Source organism: Rhinatrema bivittatum, chromosome 6 (assembly GCF_901001135.1).
Source record: "Rhinatrema bivittatum chromosome 6, aRhiBiv1.1, whole genome shotgun sequence".
NCBI classification, from domain to species: Eukaryota; Metazoa; Chordata; class Amphibia; order Gymnophiona; family Rhinatrematidae; genus Rhinatrema; species Rhinatrema bivittatum.
Window position 1 is genome coordinate 244,707,431 of NC_042620.1, and position 12,114 is coordinate 244,719,544.

Below are 12,114 nucleotides of genomic sequence, written 5' to 3' on the forward strand. Positions count from 1 at the left end.
CACGCAAGGTATCGTTTATCAGGTTTACATTTGCCCAATACTCAGTCCAGCCGTTCAAGTTGGAGAGTGAGAGCCAGTCTGTGAAACCAAGCCGAAATGGATGGAGACACATCCGGAGCTGCCCAATCGAAGAGTATAGTGTGACAAGCCAGAAGGACGGCCACTTTGCTAAATTTATCTTTGGCACGATTAATCTCAGCAGAACAAGCCTGAGGACTGGACAACAAAAACTGCCCAGTTGCAGGCATCGAGACCGCTGTGCATTGTAATATGACATCCGAGACTGTCCCAAAAAGAAGTCAAAGAAGGACAGCGAAAGAGACGATGTAGAAGCGTACTCTCTTCTGTTTTGCATTTGATACATAGAGGTGAATCCGTATTCCCCATCTGGAAGCGCCGAACATCTGTACAATAAATGCAATGTAGTATTTTAAATTGCATTTCTCGAAGTCCAATGTCTTTGACCTGCCGATGTAGCACCATAAAGCACTGTTCCATGTACTTAGGAGAAAGTGTCAAATTAAGTTCAGTAGACCATTTAGCTGCCAAACACTCTAGGCGACCATCCACTTGCATGGACCGTCCCAGTTTGGCCCATCCAGCAATCGTGTTCTTAAGTAGAGCTGTATCAAATATCTTAGTGGTGAATGCTGATTCCTCCGCTCGAGCCTCCAAGGACCACTGCAAAGATAACAAGTAATGTCGCACTTGCAAGTAGGAAAAAAAATGTTTGTTAGGCAATTGATAAGTGGTACTCAAAGTGGCATAGTCTTAACAATGTGTATGTATCATGGTCATAAAAATGACATGCATAAGCCACGTCTTTCCGAGCCCACAATTGAAACAGTGCGCTACAATACCTTCCCGGCACAAAATTCACATTTCCCAACAAGGGCATCAACGTGGAGACTAAACCCGTCCTGCCCCCCCGCAAGCGCAGCCACTGCCAGGCCCGTATGCAGGGATAGAGCAGTATTTTGGGAAAAAATGAATGCTCTGCGCTCGCTGTTACTGGTTTGAATAAGACTCAATGGTGACCAGGGGGCAGTCATTCGGGTCAAGAGACCAGGCTCACAATATTGGTAAATATCAGTAATCCACTCCCCCACAAAACGAAGCTGACAAGCGGCATTATAAAGCCGAAAATCCGGCAACCCGGTGTCTTGAAGTTCTCCTCCCCCTTCAGTTTATGTCTACCCACCAGTTTAAATAAAATTGATTAGAAAACCCCAATTTTGAAGCTCAAAATAGTCTGCATTGCTTCCCATTAACTTTATTGTAAAAGAAAATCACAAGTGAAATGAAAAAACAAAATGTATTTTCATTTGAAGTGAATAAACTGAATGGAGGAGACATACAAAACAAATAAATGAACCAAAATGAAAATTTCACCTCTGCACATCTTATAATGTGGTTTCGGAAAGGTCATTGTTTTTTTCTGACAAACACAAACAAAAAAATGATGTCAAAGAACCTTGCTTATGACAGAATCTTAATTCAGCAAAATGTACCCATACATGTGTACTAAACACGCAGGTATTTTGCTTACATAAGGTGCCATTGCTAAATAAGAACATTTCATTGTATTTTTTTTTATTTGCTGCATTAGCAGACATAAAAATGTGCTTCCTTTCTTTTTACAGTAAACAGAAAGACACCCAGATGTTTAGCATATTTGGCAATCCAAACAGGTTTGGGTAGTTACTGGGTTTTGATGTCAAAATCATTTACCAAATATGATTCCCATTCACATGCTGATTTATGTCATAGTAAGGTGAATAATAGAATAGTTACAGCCTAATTATTTGATTCATCTCTCATCCACACCCATACATCTCCCTCATGTTCTATACTTATATTTTATAACAGAACAGAGAATGTGCGCCAGGATTGCTTTTGCTTTAACGCACAACAAGTTATTGTGTTCTTGCATAGTAACCAAAATTGCAAGTCATGTTTTTCAATTTTATGTGTTCAATTTACAGTTCTGAAAAAGAGAAGGGATTGCCCAATCTTTCAAATTTGTTACAAAAACTATATATATATATTATTTTGTTTTGGCCTATTGTTAATAAGGTATTCCATATAGGCAGCAACAATAAACTAACAAAACAAATAACCAGTGCCCCAAAAATGTATCCAAAAATATTTATTAGTATTACTTAATTACAATATCCAAATTACAAAAACATCAAAGTCAGACAAGAATATATACTAAAACACCTGCATTAAAAAATATTCAAAGTCCTAACTAGGACCCTAGTTTCGCCAACAAAACCGGCTGCTTCAGGGGACTTTATTCACCCAATAAAAACTCACAACAACTACACATATGTATAATATAATTTACTGCATTTTTTATATATCAATATCCACAGAATGCAACTGTGTCTTTTGTAAACATAGTTGCATTCTGTGGATATCCCATTTTCACGTAGATAAGCAGCTGAATTAGCCATGCTCTCTGGGTACATCTTCCGTGCCACTAGGTGGCGGAGCTCTCTAAGTCTAGTAAAGTCTTTCAGCTATGTGCTCCCTCCTGCATCCTGTCAGGATTGCCTCAGGCTCCTCAGTCAGTTTTTTTCCCTGCAACGGTTAAACATGCGGAGCTTTTCTTTCCAGAGAAAGTTACATTCTCTAAGGAAAAAAGTTTACAGAAAATGTAAAAAAAAATTTTTTTAAACCCAGGATTACAAGGTCTACCGGGGTCCAGGTGTTCAATGCTGCTCCCCCAAGGGGAGGAGCTAGCAATTTGTAATACTACTTAGGTGGAGTTATTGATCTGTAGAGGGTTGGTTCTCCACAGAGTGACAGTCCGTAATAATACAGCTCTAGTAATGTGGGAAGAACGCCCCATGAAGTTGGTGAATCCCTGGGCCGATGGCAGATGACAGCGCCCCCAGGAGGATATCCTGAGAGGGACCACTGGCTAGGCTGGAGTATGGAGACAAACACAGTTAGTTCTTTATTAGACTGGAAGTAGAACCACCAGAGGTGGTTCTACTTCCAGTCTAATAAAGCCCTGCTGAGCACAATAGCTCAGCCCTGCTGAGCACAATAGCTCAGCCCTGCTGAGCTATTGTGCTCAGCAGGGCTGAAGTCCTTCAGATACTGGAATAGTGATCTCTGAGTTGCTGAGCTGTAGAGAGAGACTATAGGTAGTGAGTAGACAGTGTATGCTGGATACATAACCAGTAGTGGATGATACACTCACAATTGTAGATGTCTATAATGTCCTCTTATGCAACAGAGAGTCTTTAGTATTCAGGAACAGGAGCCACAGGCGAGTACTGGTTCCTATAAGCAGTCTGAAATAATAACTCACAATAACTGTGTATGGGAAGACTTCTGGAATAGAAGAGAGTTTGTGAAGGGTTTTAGGAACATGGGCCCTCGAAGAGCGAGTACCGGTTCCTATCTGCAACTTGCAATAACTAACGTCTTAGACAGAAAGGAGTCTTTGGGATTAGGAGTGTAGGCCCTTGTGGAGCGAGTACTGGTTCCTATCTGATTAGAACTCACAGTGTTCACGTCTGCGATCGCTTCCAAGAAATAGGAGTCTTCTGAGTCTTCAGACTTGCAACAGCAAGGGCGTGGACCTTGGGGGCGTACCCCCGGAGTGACGTCATCTGCTTCCAACATAAAAGGTCTTTGATTACAACTACGAATTGAGTTAGCAAGGTCTCGAAACTATCTTCTTGGATCCGATTCACCCAAGCTACTCTGCCTCCTTGTACTCCTTAGGGTACCCGCTCCTCGGAGGCCTGCTCTCTCTCTTCTTGATTTCAGATACAGGATGGGATCTGGTACTCGCTCCACAAGGGCCTATGTTCCTGAAGATGTCTGCCGTAGCCTGAGTAACCCATGACCAAAAAAGAGAATCATCTTTTTGAACAACTTCATTGCCATGTAATAGAGGTGGTTAAAAAACATTTTAGGGGAGGTAATTCAGAAGTATAGTTAGCAAGAAAAGAACTACAGTGAAATTATAGGTTGAATATCATTGAAATAAGAGGGTTGGAATTGTATTTGAACCAATAAAATGAAGGTAATGTGAGAAATGTGCTTCATGATTGGAGGGTTGTGATATAAACTGATTGGCTTGTAGGAACCTTGATGTGTACAAAATAGGCTGAAGGTGTTTTAAATTTTGAACTGCCATTGACCAAAAAGCTCCTGTACTACAAGTAAGTGTTGTTTTTTTCTTTCTGAATAATAAGAGTGCATATCCATTTTTAAATAAGAAATTAATCTGTATGTTCATAGACAACACCCTGAAGCAGCTGTTAAAGTGAAACGCTGGCAGCGTCAGGAATTAAGAACATGCAGTAACACAGCCAAGGCTTTTGGATCTTAAAAGAAGAATATAACATTCAACGTTAAGTATAAATTTGTATGGCTGTTTTTTAACAACAAACTATGAGAAAGATAAGTTAAACAATAAACATGCAAGGAATTGAGAATGAGTAGCATTCCAATTAAGGTTTTTGGATTTTATAAGAAAATGATGTTGAGAGTCAAGTAAAAATCTGCATGGCTGTTCCAGTATAGCAGACTATGTGAAAAAGAAATGAAGTTAATCATGTAAAGAAAATTGCAATGAATGGTGTCATAAATAATGGATTAGTGAACTGATTTGAAGGATGAAGGATGGATACCGTTTTTGACCTGCTTTAATGAAGGATTGATATTAATTTTTTATATTTTGGATATGCTTCAACAGTCCTTATAGACTTCGGTATAAAAGTATAAAAATTGAGAAAGAAAAATTCAGGTTAAAATTGAATAAAATGAACAATTTTAAAATAAAATAAAATAGGGAGGCTGGACTGATGATTAAAGAAAGTAGACAGGACTCTGTGCGACAATATCCCGATGTGAGTTTAAAATCTGTCCCGCGGTGCGTTCCTCTGATATACAGTACAGTGTGATGCGTGTGGGAACCAAATTTTTGTACAAAGTTGGGTTATACATACTGGTTCTAGTCTCTGTTTATTATTTGTATGCCCTAATCCCACACACACACACACACACAAGCTGGCTGGCTACACATACACACACATACAAGCTGGATGCATCGCCCTGATCCCCAAATTAGCTGCCTCACACACACACACAGATACACAAATTGTACCTTTTTTCATTCTTCAGCCGCTGCTGGCTTGGGCTCTGATGGCAGCCTACAGCCTTTTTGATTTTTTTGCTGTGTCTGGCCTGTGCTGCGGCCTCCTTTTCCTTTCTTTAGATGCCACTGCCCTGGGCTCCAGTGGAGGCCCGCGCTTTCTTTTCTTCGTTGCAGCGGCAGCCCATGGCTTTTATATTTTTTCTTTCTCTGCTCGCTACCTCCAGCTTGGATACTGGTGATGGTCTGCGGCTTCCTTTCCCTTTTGTTGGTTGCCACTGGCATGGGCTCAGGTGGTGGCCCAGGGTATCTTTTTTTTATCGTTGGCCAACACCAGCGTTCCATGCTTTTCAAAATTTCTCGGCCTGGGCTCCAGCGCTGGCCTAGCAGCCTATTTTTTTTTTCCTACTCCATAGTCTCTTGTTCCTTTCTTTGGCCGCTGCCGGCCTGGACTCCGAAGGTGGCGCTGTGGCCCGCATACCTCTCTTCTCTTTTTTTGGCTGCTGGTGGCCCGTAGCCTCTCCTCTTTCTTCGGCCACCAATGGGATGAGCTCTGGTGGCGGCTCCTCTGGGCCCTTTCCTTCTATGCTCACTGGAGCACATGGGATACTGCAGTGCAAGCAGAAGTCCCATGGCCAATTTGATTGGGGGCCTCCCTCTCCCCCCGGGGCATGTCCGAAGCCCCGATAGGCCAATCCTCCCCTGTGCAGGGGTGTGCATTCCACAGCTCCTGAGATGATGAAGGAGACATTGGAGACCGTTACTGTTCAGTGAAGAGAGAGAGAAAATATCTGAGTCTCCACGAGGATGGGGGTCCAGTAGAACTGTACTTGGGAAGAGCCAATTACAGACCGGCTGACATCATGAACAGTTGGAAAAGCACACTATATTTTGGAGGCAAAGACTTAAAAATACTATAAAAATTTCAACCCCCATCATTATTATTTGAGGGAATGTCTGTAACTTTGTGCCTTAAAAGTATTTGAGTTAGATTTTTTTCTTCCTCTGCAGCAAGAATAAAGGTAACAAAGCAGATATAATTCAAAATTGTTTCTTCCTTTGCTCAACAAAGCTCACTTCAAAGGCCAAAGAGACAATTGACAGCACTAATATAATTCCTTTTGAAAGTCAGGAATGCTTATTAGAGGTAAAGAAAAACGTTTTGAAAAACAAAAGAAGTGCAATTACCTATGACGTTAACTTTGATACCCGGGCACCGGCGCATATGTACGCGCGCATGCTGTCTCACACCAAGGGATGTGGCCATTTCACAACATACGCGTGTATATGCGCACGGTATAAAATAGGCTGTTTGTACCTGTGTGTACAATTTTATATGGACGCATGCATATGAGTGCAAATGACGCCTCTACCGTGTAAGTGGGGGAATTTTATAAGGAACATGTGCTGACGCCATAGGGGTTTTTCCCAGTTGGCCCAGTTAAGGGATAGGACTTCCCAACCGATCTAGTTTAATAATCTCCCTTTCCCCCTGTTAGCCCCACCTCTTAAAACCCCACTGACTAGCCTACATGTTTTTATTTCATTACTTCCACGCCATCCATAGCAGTAGTAAAGTTTCGCCGCAGGGGACCCAGGTGCGCATGTAAATACTTTCGCATACATTTCATGTTAACGCCGATGTCCCATCCAAGCCACACCCACGCCCCACCCCTTTTTTCGGCTTTCTCACTTGAGCGCATACCAGAAGATGCACACATACACTGGCGGCTTTTAAAATCCATTCAGTGCACGCTGGCCGGGCATGCTTGCGTATCTCCCGGTTTTTTGCATGCGCCAGGCTTTTAAAATTCACCTCTATGTTTATAGTAAATATTCAGGGAAGACTTGGCGCAGCAGGTTTGCTAGGATACAGTGACACTAAGTGGATGTTACTGGACAGGGGGGAGATATTTGTGTTTCATGGAAGGTTGCTTTTTATAATTTTGAATTTTGATTCAAAAGGACCAAGTATAGTTCTTTGCATCATAATTTAGGTGGGCCTGGTGGAGCCAATGAGGATCAAGGGATCGATTGTTAATGAACTTTTTTAGTCAGGTACAAGACATAATGCTTCCTTTGTTTAGGGGCAAACAGAGACAGAGGGCAGGCAGAGGCAGAGGGAGAGATGCCATGAAGTCAGCTGGCTGCTGTAACAAAGGAAGGCAAAGTTTTAGATGTTTTTTTCCTGTAGTCATTATCTGGATAGAAGTACTTATCCAGCAATAAGGAGAGAACAGTTTTTTATTTTGTAGTGAGGCAAAGGAAAGTTATGTGTTCAGATATTCCCTGATCTTTCTCTTTATTTCAAGTTAGATGAACAATCATAGGACAGCTGCTCAAGCACTATAGTAATGGGCACATTTGTAGAGGCAAGATCTGTCATGTGTGCATAGAGTGCATGTGTGCATAGAGATTTTGGACTTTCATCTCCATGAATCAAGCGGATTGTTGAATCAGCACTGAGTACTGGACATTAAGCACATGCAAGGGCTTCATCAATCATCTGGACCCACGAACAGGTTTCAAAAATCACCAGAGACTTAACCGAGAACTTACCGTATATTTTTGATCTGGCCAGAGTTTAGGTGTGATATCTAAACTATTCTTCAAGTGAACTGAACTGCGATTTAAGGTGGACTTAGAGAGTTTCTGTTACAACTTACAAAAAGCTGATTTTCTTTATCTACCAATGCTAATAAACTTTTCTTATATTGCAATGCCATGTGCCTCTGTTTCCTATGGAGTATAAGAATTCAAATGTGCTATGTAAATGTGCATGCACTGATTTTAAATGCATTACAGTGGGTTTTATGGTATTGTATGTGTTTTAATTTTTTGCTCCAGCCTTGCTTCCCTCTCCCTGGGAGAACCATTAGTTGTGTGGATATGCTACATGTGCCCATCCTAAATCACACAACTGAGAGATGGCATTATTTATGTGTCCCCTTTCATAGGGTGGGAGATTACATATCTTAGGAGTCGATTTACAATTTTATATTATTATCAACATGTTATTGCCAAATGAATGTGCGTTATTAACTAAGAATGGGCATTAATTAGAGGTAATGAATATTAATCTGCAAAAACGCAGCTCAGCACTCCAAAAACTCTGGTCCAACATGAGTTAAAAATAAGGAGCTGCGTTGCATGCAAATACATGTAAATCAGCTCATTATTAAGTGAAAAGAATAATGTAGCTTATGGTAACTTTTGCAAGCCAAGTTATTCTCAGAAATATAACTCTACCTTAAGAAGTGTAGTTAACTTTCTTTTGGGGGCATTGCCAGGTTAACATATCCGGTAATGCTCCTGGGCCAAAATTTAAAGGGGCCACCTGAGCCATTTAAAGATCACCCACTCCCCAGTCCAGGAATCTCTGGTGGCTACTGGGGATGGCTGGGATCCCATCTATGCATTGCCACACAGACTATTCATTTAAAGAATAGGACCACTCTTGTTTTTCTTAAAACAATGCCAGTTTTACACCAAAATGTCCTTAAGCTTAACCTGAAATTCCTGAAGATCTACTGGAGGCAGAAGCAATCCCCACTGGTGTTGCAAAGGACCACCTGGAGTCATCCATCGCCATTTTGGAAATTATCACTGGTGGAGCAGGAGTGATCTCCATCAGACCTCCAGGGAGTTCAGAGTAAGCCTGGGGAGGGGGTTACTGATGACCTAGCTAAGGGTTCAGCAAGGGGGGAGGCATGATCTTTCCCACCAGGGATTGTGGTACAATGGTAGAGAGGTTCTGACTGAATCTGATTGCCCCTTTAAAACATTATTTATAGCATTATCCATGCTATAATTTTTGCATGGATAATGCCTGCAATAAGGAAAAGGGGTGTGGCTATGATAATTTTAGAATTGCTGCACTGTATGCTGTCTTAGTGCTTTACATACGTAAGTTTATTGCAATGTGTGTTAAAGTTTTTGCACCCCATGATACTTGTACTTTGCTACTTGTGAAGTGCCTAAGCAGACATTTCCTTGAGGGGGGGGGAGGGAGGGAGGGAAGGAGAGAGAGAGAGAAGCCTCTTTATAAGGCTTTTATATTAGCCAACTATTTATATGACTATAGGAGGGCCAGCTAGAAACTCCAGGTGAGGTTTTGGTGGTGGTGTAGGGTTTTGGAGCCAGTTTTACATGCACAGTGAGACATATGAAAAGCACAGTACACATCAGTGAAGATGTGACATGATTTGGAGTGAGGAAAGTCAACTAAGATGAGATTACTTCAGTGTTCTCTCACCCTAACTTGATAGCACCCTGGTAGGGAGCCCATCAAGCTAGGGCAAGAGAACATTGTAGAAATCTCATCTTTGTGTGATTTTCCTCACTCCAATTCACGTCAAATCTTCACCGAGGTCTACTGTGCTGTTTGTACGCCTCACTCTATATGTAAACTGGCCCAAAAACCCTACACCCCCACCAAAACCTCACCTCGAGTTACTAGCTGGCCTTCCTATAGCAGTATAAATAGTTGACTACTAGGTGTGCAACCCTAGAGGTGTTCTCTTCTCTCTCTCTTGCTCTCTCTCTCTCTCCCATACCCAAAACAGAATTTGCAATACTTATCACAAATTGCATTTTGGGCATATCGCCCGAAAATGGACTTGATGTACTTATAAGATTTTATATTCATGCAAATGAAAAATAACAAAAAAAGCTTTCTCATTATTGGCTGATGATTATAAATAAGTCAAGGAAGCTGTGCACCACCGATAATGCCTATTATGATGGCCATATGAAATGTAAAAAAAAAAGAGTAAATAATTGTCAAGTGAAGATTTAATTAGATGTCAGAGTTTGTGTATAACTGACATTTGACATGGATGATTGGCAGTTAACACCGCAAACATTTTGTTAACATTCCAGTAGAGGAAAGCTAACATAACTGCATTAAGGAAGTAACAGTAATAAAATTTGTTGAAAGAAAAAAAGCATCTGGTCTGTGATTTATGAAAGCTCACAGAACTTGTGACTATGTAGCCCTATGTCACTTATGGTGTGATTTACTAAACGTTTTCTCCCATTCTGTGTCTATAGAAAAAAGCTTACATGTGAATTTTCAAAAGAGTTATACGAATAAATGTAACATACTATCATAGCAATTTTCAAAAACAATTTACCCACGTTAAATGCATTTAACACAGGTAAAATCTATTGACAATTCAATGCCATATATTGTAACAATTTTCAAAAGCCTACCTATAGAGGTAAAATGAATTTAATTGTGTAAAATCCAGTTTTAAGTGCATACATGCTTTTTAAAATCAAGCCCTTAGTGAATCAGGTTTTTAATGTTATTGTGCTCCTAGGTGATAAATTTAATAACATTTAAACTCTTTGGAGAGTGAGAGCCAGTAATCAGGGGTATCACTAGGCATTGGTACTAGCACGCAAGGCCCATGCCTTGATTTATATGCCAGTGCCCCAAATGTTGCTAGCCTTATATTGGCCTGTGAATGCCTGTGCCTTTGAAGAGGTGGCCTTCTGCCCTTAAAGGTGCAAGTGACTGGTGGATCAGCATTGCATCAGAGAAAAGCCTCATCTTCAGAGGATCTTCTTTTCTATTGGCTTCTACAAAGTGAAACATCTAGAAAATCATCCCATATGAAGAGTTTTGTAGGGCAGACCTCAAACTATGAAAAACAATTTAAGTGGAGGAAATATTTAAACTTTTGTGACCAAATGTGCTGCTACTTTTTAGAGGTCTTGTTCTCCTCCAACAACAATTTTGTAAACTTGAACACAATGGCAGAAAAGAGATACCCACTTACGTATTCTGCAAGGAACATATGGAATAACATAGGTATCATGACCTTTTGGTTCATTGCCAAAAGGCCTAGTCACATCTTTTGAGCTAGGAGAGGTAGCAGTAGAGAAAAGAGGAGATAAGACCATGTTGAGATATTCTTAGGACCTCTAGCAGGAGTCTCTACCCTGGGGAAGAGAGATTTTGGGACTCAATGTTATGCATGCTGTCCGCAGCAGACCTGCAGCACGGCCCCCTCACCTTCTTACACAGACTCCAGCTCCTGGTTTCTCCTCACTAGTGTGGTCCATGGAGAGACGCCACTACCTGCGCTGCGCCCCTGGATGATGACGTCAAACTCTTCAGTATATTTAAGCTCAGGCCTCGCTCCATAGCATTGCAACAGGTCTCCTCACTATTCGAGTACTCATTGCTACTAGAGAATCTGCTCTACTCTTCATTCCTGATCTCCATTGTTCCCGGTTCCTGTCTTCTTTGTTCCTGCCCTGTCTATGTTTTGGACTGACTGTATGGATATCGACTTTGCTTTGCTTGACTATGCTATTGCCTATCTCCAGACCCAGACCTCCGCTACGTCTGACTACGCTACTGCCTATCTCCAGACCCAGATCTCCGCTACGCCTGACTACGCTACTGCCTATCTCCAGACCCAGACCTCTGCTACGCCTGATTAAGCTACTGCCTGTCTCCAGACCCAGACTTTTGCTCCGCCTGACTATGCTAATGCCTTCTCCGTGATATGACCATTGCCTTGATTGACTAACGCTACTGACTTCTCCATGATCAGAACTCAGCATTGCTTGCCACGACCTCCGCTTTGCTGCCGGCCCTGATACAAGCTTGTCTTTGACGCCTCTTCTAGCCTACTCCCTGGATGTGGACTTATTAGACTTCGGCCTACCTATGCTCGAGCACCCCCAGCTAATCTCCGTACCGTTGGCGCCCGAGTTCCAGTACCATACCCAGTCCAGGGTAGGACTATGCCACCGATCGTCTGCTGTCTCTGGGCTGAACCAACCTCTCCTGTTAACCAACTTTGAGGCCCACCTAAGTCCTGCCAGCCCTGGCACCCAAAGGCTCAACCTGCAGGGAACGAGGGCTGGTATAGGTGAAGCTCCAGTGGCCTCTACCTTCAGCCCACTCCACCTGCCGACAGTGGGGACCCGTAGGTCCTCACCTACGGGTTGCATCAACCCCACCTCGGCCCAAG